This window comes from Dermacentor variabilis, chromosome 3 (assembly GCF_050947875.1).
Source record: "Dermacentor variabilis isolate Ectoservices chromosome 3, ASM5094787v1, whole genome shotgun sequence".
Lineage (NCBI taxonomy): Eukaryota > Metazoa > Arthropoda > Arachnida > Ixodida > Ixodidae > Dermacentor > Dermacentor variabilis.
Genome location: NC_134570.1, coordinates 104,203,399 through 104,211,871, shown reverse-complemented (window position 1 = coordinate 104,211,871; position 8,473 = coordinate 104,203,399).

Here is an 8,473-nt window from a genome sequence, read left to right as displayed (position 1 = left end):
CGACAGCAAAATTAGATAGACGTCACCCCTAAAAGCCAATCTTTTTTTGTACGAAATCTTTTACCAATAAAAATTTTTGTACCAATCTTTTTGGAATTAAATTGTACATTATCCGCCAGTAATAGCGGTGTCAAAGTCTTTCGTAGGTCTTGAAGACTCCCGTGTGGCCACACTGAGGGTCGACGTGGAACGAGGAGCAGAGCTCTGATCGCAAGATTCTCGGAATGACGAGTAACCAGGTGCGTCCCTCTGGGGCATAGTTGCGTCAATATAGTAGCTGGTCTCGAATCTCAAAATGAGGAACTTGACGCCGAAGCGTGCGTGACGCCGGAGTTTTCGACGTATCCGAAAGAAGGTCGAGCAGATATGCAGGCCAGGGTTCATTACGCTGTGCAGCAGCGATAGTGTCAACGTCCAGAGAGGACAACGTGCACTCGCAGTAGGAGTCTTGATTAGTAGATTAGTAATAGATTAGATCAGTAGGAGTCTCGTCAGCGTCGGAGTGCTTTCGTCCGGAACGGTAAAGCATGCGGATGTCATATTCTTGGATTCGCAATGCCCAGCGGGCAAGTCGGCCCGATGGATCTTTGAGCGTCGACAGCCAACATAGTGCGTGGTGGTCGGTCACTACGTCAAATGATCGGCCGTATAAATATGGGCGAAACTTGCCAAGCGCCCACACAATGACCAAACACTCCTTTTCTGTAACGCTGTAATTGGTCTCCGCCTTGGTTAACGTGCGACTCGCGTACGCGACGACGTATTCTGTGTAGCCAGCTTGACGCTTTGCTAACACAGCGCCAAGGCCTACACCGCTTGCATTGGTATGGATTTCGGTTGGCGCTTGAGGTTCAAAATGGCGAAGGATGGGTGGCGTTGTGAGAAGGCGGCGCAAGGTTGTGAAGGCGTTGTCACACGCTGGAGACCACGATGAGAGATCTCTAGCGCCACCAAGGAGCTGCGTGAGAGGCGATATAATTGACGCAAAGTTTCGAACGAATCGCGGGAAGTAAGAGCAGAGGCCTATAAAACTGCGTAGCACTTTCATAGTGGTAGGTTTTGGGAACGCAGTAACATCATGTAGCTTCTCGGGACCCGGGCGAATGCCCTCCCTTGACACGACATGGCCTAAAATTGTGAGCTGACGAACAGCAAATCGACACTTCTTCAGGTTAAGTTCCAACCTGGCATTGGTCAAGCAAGTGAGTACGTGCTGGAGGCGGAGCATGTGCGCTGAAAATCAGGGGCAAACCCCACAATGTCGTCAAGATAGCAGAGAGAGATTTTCCATTTGAGGCCATGCAGAACATTATCCATCATTCTTTCGAACGTAGCAGGTGCGTTGCAAAGTCCGAAAGGCATGAAGGTGAATTCATACAAGCCGTATGGTGTAACAAAGGCAGTTTTTGGGCGATCGGTCTCTGCCATCGGAACCTGCCAGTAGCCTGACCGCAAATCCAGCGAAGAAAAGAACTCGGCTCCCTGCAAACAATCCAGAACATCATCGATGCGTTGTAATAGGTAGACGTCCTTCAGCGTAATCTTGTTCAACCGTCGAAAATCAACACAGAAGCGGATGGAACCGTCCTTTTTTGTGACGAGGACCACGGGAGAGGCCCATGGGCATTCGGAAGGTTGAATGACGCCTCGACGGAGCATGTCATCGACCTGGTCTGCAATGACGCGACGTTCCGTAGCGGACACGCGATATGGTCTTTGTCGAAGCGGTGAGTGAGAGCCAGTGTCGATGTAATGCTCGACCGTCAATGCACAGCCAAGAGATGTTTGCACAACGTCGAAAGAATGGCGAAAGTGCAGAAGGACTGCGATAAGTTGAGATCGCTGCGAAAGCGTCAGATATTCGGCGATGAATGGGCTGAACACACCAGTCCATGTTGAGTAAGGTACAGAGAGGGCACTCAGTTCATGGACGGCAGTAGAAGGCACTTCGTCGAGGACGGAGACAATCCGTGTTGAATCGCCTGACTCGACGTAACCAAGGCATTCGTGGCGGAGCAGTGATAGCGGCGATGAATGAATGTAAATGGGCATCGTGCTAACACCGGCGGCAAAATTAAGAGCTGCAAAGGACAAGGGAAGCGCTTTTCGGGTAACAAAATGATAAGAGGGCATGAAGAAGACCGTCCCGTCGGATATGGGTACGAATGCTGAAGAGCACGGGGGAATACAGGTGTCTTCTTTCACGACAATTTTAGCGGCAGGATGAGCATCGACGGAGGCCACGTCACCAAGGCGGAAAAGTTCAATCTCAGCCCGAGCGCAATTGATGATGGCATTGTGGCGTGAGAGAAAATCCCATCCTAGAATAACGGCGTGGGAGCACGATGAAAGAACTATGAATTCAATCGTGTACAAAACGTCCTGTATGGTCACACGAGCAGTACAAGCAGCGGTAGGGCAAATGAATTGAGCACTCGCCGTTCGAAGCGACAATCCAGACAGAGATGTCGTCACTTTGCGAAGCGAAAGGCAAAACCTGGCATCCATAACTGAAATAGCAGCACCGGTATCGACGAGGGCGACTGTAGCGACATTTTCGATAAACACATCGATGACATTGGCAGGTAAAGGAGGAGGACTTCGGCATAACATCACTTCCGCAGTTCTTGCCTCAGGAACTGCGTCGTCTAGTTTCCCTCTTCGGTAGCGATGGGTCATCTACGCATAGGAGAAAGCGATGGGCGACGTGGAGAGGGTGATCGGAGGCGTTCGAAGCGAGGACGGCGATCAGTCTGGGAGCGAGCTGGTGATTGGTCGAAGGGTCCGTAAGGCGCATTTGAATCAGGCGGCACATAGGGCGCTCGGCGATCGTCATCGAACGCCTGCGATCGGCGGCGGCAGAACCTTGCGACATGACCGGGATACCTACATGCGAAGCATATAGGGCGATTGTCCGGCGTACACCACGGGTTAGCAACGGCAGTGTTGGGCCAGGAGACGGGAGGGGGAAGGCGTTGCACAGGCTGCTGGAAGCGACTCACGGGCACAATGCGAGGGGCCATTGCAGCAACCGTAGCATAAGTGACTGGTGTAGTCACGACATCCTGCTGGTGAACAGCCGGCAGCGCTTCCGCGACCTCTTCATGGATCACGTTACGGAGATGAGATGGCAAAGTGCCGGCAGACTCCTGAGTAACGGACACCAGAGCTAGCTGTCGTGCGACTTCGCGGACGAAATCCTTGATTTGGATTATCAAGGAGGCTTGTTCTTGGCTGGTGGTCAAGCTGCAGAGTGGCGCCGCATTCGGTGTGGGATGTCGCCTTGTCAGATCTCGCTGCTTACGTAATTCGTCATAGCTCTGGCGCAAGCTGATCACGTCGCCAACAGTGTGCGGGTCCTTGGCCAGAAGCATCTGGAACGCATCATCATCGATTCCCTTCATGTCGTCCTTGATCTTTTCCGCTTCCGTCATGGCAACGTTCACGCGCCTGCACCAAATCTAGAACGTCTTCTATATAGCTGGTGAATGCCTCACCTGTGTCCTGTGCGCGTGTACGCAAACGCTGCTCGGCTCGGAGTTTCCTGACGGCGGGTCGGTCAAATACGTCTGTAATCGACGTCTTGAACGCCGACCACGTTCGGATATATCTCTCGTCATTTCTGAACCAGAGACTGGCCACGCCCGCGAGGTAGAATGATACGTAAGCCAGTTTGTCCGAGTCATTCCATTTGTTGTGAACGCTCATCCATTCGTAGGACGACAGCCACTCTTCAACGTTGTTGTCGTCGGTTCCGCTGAAGATGGGAGGCTCACGCTGGCGAACGGTGCCAGCGCAAGGGACGGGTGGCGATGGAAGAGTCTGCTGGTCGGCGTCCGGCATGGCGGAGGGTAGCGTCCGAGAACGGAGTTCCCGGATGGTAGAATGGAACGTTACCCAGCACCTCCGCCACTTATAGAGGAGATTTATCGGGGGTCGTAGCGACCACCGGTTCTAGCATGCACCGAGCAGTTCCCGAGCACGAGCCCCTGCCGCGTGCTTGTTGCTGCCGATGCTGCTGACTCTGTCCGCACGTCGGTTATCTTCCTTACAGTATACAATGGAAAGTTAAACATAGAACAAACATGTAAAAACTGACAAAGTATTGACACTATGATTGAAGAGAAATATGCGCCCCATTACCGGCCAGAAAACGCATTTCTGGCACAAAACGCATGCATTTATACAGCAGAGGTTACGAGATGAGCTGCTAAGCATGGGGCTAGTAATGTAGATAAATTGTGCAAGAAACTTTTTGTGTACCATATTCTAAGACAGCAGCTCATTTCATAACGTCTTGTACAGCGTATGGATGTTCCTGACTAACAGTACAGTGCATATATAAATGTGTTGTATATTCTCATGTGAGGCCGCTGGTCTCACGTGGGCTTTGCTTATATTTCACATAAAGTTATTCATGTACGGGCTGCACCCCATTCGTTTCTAAGAGCCTTGTCGTATTTCGGCAGCAATATCCTGCCCGGTCTCAAAGTGGTACAGAGGCGAATCATATTTCCTATTCGGTTGGCCTCATCACAAAAGTAGTTTCCTGGTGCTGTTGAGATTGATCCGTTACACTTTCTCACAAATAAATAAAATTAAATTAACAATATTATGTAGTGTGTAGCACATGAGCAGGAAACTGCAAGGAGCATTGGCATTAAAATCTTGCGCATCAAATTTCGCGTCATGTATAGTAGCTTATCATTCCCATTACGGTAAGAATGCTATACTTCTAACGAGCAGCTTGCGTAATTACACAATCAATTATTGTGACTTGTTGAATATTCAATCTAACAAAAGTATAGCATGGCTTCAGATGTGAGCCAAAAATCATATGTGATGTATATGATGCGTCAAAGGCGACATAAGCATAAGTACAAGCAGGGAAGTGCATAAAAATGATATACAAAGGAGAACAACATAAATTGAGAATGGCACCATCCTGTTTCACATATCCCTTCCATGCACATGGATTTCGCATGCGACTATTCATATATTTGCATAATGAAGCAACTAACTGAAACCAAAGCTTTTTCCCCCTGTTGTCGTTAGGATACGCTAAAATAAGAAAAATTATTGCACTTCACAGAATCTCAGTCTCAAAACAAGTGCACATGTGTCTAGGAAGATTAATACGTCGCCTCACTGTGCACTCTATCTTATGTCCAGAAGAATAATGTCTACAGAAGCCATGAAATTGAGCGCCTTTTGCTTAACACTATATGTTCACACCCGCCGATTGATGAACAAGTGTTCTATTCAGAAGCTCTCAGATACTTGTATTGAACACATCTCTGCCTCCACTAGCATACTAGGTTGGCCAGTAGATTGAGTCACCTTAATCAAAATATCAAATACCTGCCAGAAGCTTTCATGTGACTATTTCACAGGAGAAAGCACAATTTTACATTTTTCAAATAATTTTCGATTCCAAGTGACTCTGCGGCTTCTAAGACGTATGGTGTGCACCACGGTGTACACAGTTGAAGGCCTTAATTGCTCCTTGCTTTCGGTTCGGGAGGCACGAGCGGTTCCAATGAACTGGTTTCGTGAGCATGCACATAAACGATAATGACTTTTTAAACACGGGATTCTCTTCACCCAATGCTTCCTCTTTCTGGAGCCTAAAGAGCAGCCATACTTCTAAATTTAGGTGCATAAAATTGGTAATAGGGAAGACATGAAAATCTGTCTGCTTCATGTCAGCATTTAACGTACAGAATCGCAGTTCTTTTTATTTGCACCCTTGCATTCACTGTAGGCTATTAAAGCTGTTAAATGTATGTACGCACCTAACCAAACATGAGCTGTTGCTTTTTATAGTGAACACAGGCACCGTGCTCATTGCAAATATGTATCATCTCACTAAGCAAATATGCAATTTCATTGCACCACAATTTTTTACCACATAGATATAACTGTTGAGAGGCAACACAAAAAGCAGTCACTTTCACAATATTAATCAGCTGTTTTTTAAACACATTTCTAACTTTTGAATAACACTTGCTCCTATGAGTTTGTCTCCAGAGAGCATACTTGATTTTGACTTCCCATCAGAGACATTATATATATACCATGTTAAGATGACGGCCTTGAGCACGTGAAAATTTTGATCTTCGTGTGACATACTGTATTTTGATTGTGTTGACATTTAGTCAAATGGTACACCCAATATACCCACATTCTAGTTTTCTCGTCCAAATTGCATGGTAATGTATTATGATTCTTTGGCGTGCGCTCCCCTGCACTACTTGGAGTAGCGATGGGCTGGCTCTTTGACATCCTTGTGACCTTGCAGTTGCCTTCTTGCGTTATCTAAGCAGGTGCCTGAAAAATATTGTGTGCAAAAGTCAACACGAGGACATGATGTAAAACGACATCAAGACAGTCAAGGTCATGGCACTAAAAGAAAATGTTAGCTCTTAGTCTTCCTACTGAAATGCATGCGAAGCATCTAAATGACTGCAACAGTTAACTGCTGAACTAACGTCAATTTCTAAATTTAACAAAAAAGAAATAACTGAAAGTTCATCCTCCTTCATCCCCAATGTTAAAATACTCCGGCTAATAAGTAGAATATTGGTCATTGTCAGATGTCATAAGTCTGTCATTAGTATGGTGTGTCGCGAACAGCACTTGTGACACATCCCAAGCCCGTGCCTAGTGTGCCTTCCGCACCATTTTTGGTTGTGCCAAAGCTCAAGCCATAATTTGAGGATGACATCTGGAAACATGATGCTCAGTAGGGATGAAAATATGGTCCTTCACTTCAGTGGATATGATTGGATGTGCCTATGAGAAGGAGCAACAAGGCTTGTCATGGCAAGCGTACCCACATTTCAATAATAATAAGAAAGTTTACTGCGGCGTGCATCTAAGCTTAATAAAAGGCATGCACTTATATTCATTTATGAGGTGCGCAATGGAGGTCATTTTTGACAGACTCCACTTGTGCTTCAGTTTGAAATCTAGCATTTTACATTCTTGAAAGCATGTAAAAGATGCAGTTAGACCGCAGTTCTTAGTTTATGAGACCAACTTTTTATTTTTTGTAGGACAGACGACTGGTAACACGGAATTACAGCAGCGCTTTATTTTGATACTTCATTTCTCCACTGAAAATATTAAAGCTATAAACACAGTTTCATCTGCCATGCAGTAGCAAGATGCCCATATTACGCTTGTAACCCCCAGAGGAAGGGTGATTTAGCTGTTCATATGACATAACTCTGAAACGCCAACTCATATTAGCAAATGCACAGTCGTGTCCAAAATAAAAAGCGTATTCAAAGCGCCCCTGCAATTGGAATTCCACACAGAAGCCGTAATATTCCATGCCGATGCACAACTCGCTGCTTGACAATTCACCGAGTTCTTTGACATAAGCGCCCTTTCAGATTCGCACCGTGCTCGAAGACCGCAACAAAAGAGATAAAGTCAGACAAAATCCCACCATTTCAATACATGAGCAAAAACAGCTCAGTCGTAGGGTTAAACCCCATGAGAGTGATTTGGTGCACCACGGCGATGAGCGACGGCATCGAGAGACAAAACGAGCCGTCGCTTGAACAGATCGCTCGATTCTAAAATTCTAGAATTCGTCGATCGTCGCCCGGAAGTGCTGTGAGCGACTAGCCAATAGCGCGAAGCCGGAGCTGGATGTACATGACTTAAATACTACCGATTGTCGCTCGGAACGGGCAAACCACTGAATTTTGTTAAGCTGCAAGGATAAGAACCTACTCCAAGACCTGCGGAAATATTTTACGCTACATTTCACAGTGAAATACATCAAATTAAATTACTAAAGCACGCGTCACGCTAGTTTTGACGCGTATTTGCAGCCCTCATACCGGCAACACCGGGGAGACGTCGCTCAATATCGTCGCTCGCACGGAGTACGACTTGTAGGCGACGAGCGAACGCGACAGCCATCTCCATCGCATCGCTTGTAGCTGTCGCGCACAAGATCGCTTGTATAGGGTTTATACTTTGTTCAGCATAAAACATGAATTCCTCATGCATTTCAAGTAAGTTCAAGATAATGCACCCAATTAACCTCTTGCAGCATGCAGCTGAATACCTGCGGCAAATTTTCTAACTAGCTCTGCAGCTGCACGTAGCTTCAGTGGTCGCAGATTACCCATACGCGAGGCACCATAAGCGCGCGGCTTATTTATAACGAAAGCATGCCGCCAGCAAAATGACGCCATCTGTTATGCGCCTACTTACTTCAACAGCGTTCCGTACACAGTAGACTGTCAAACTGAGTAAATTCGAACACACAAAACGCACGCTAAGCAGGCTCTGCAAAGGCTCGGTATAATGGGCTGGAGAACTAACCATTTTAAGCGTCTTCTCGCCTCACGTCTTATTGAATATACCATGGTTCTGGCAGCGTTTACAATTTTCAAAGCTCTTACGGATATCGGCAACTGATAAAATAACACGCAGTTATACACGCAGTTAT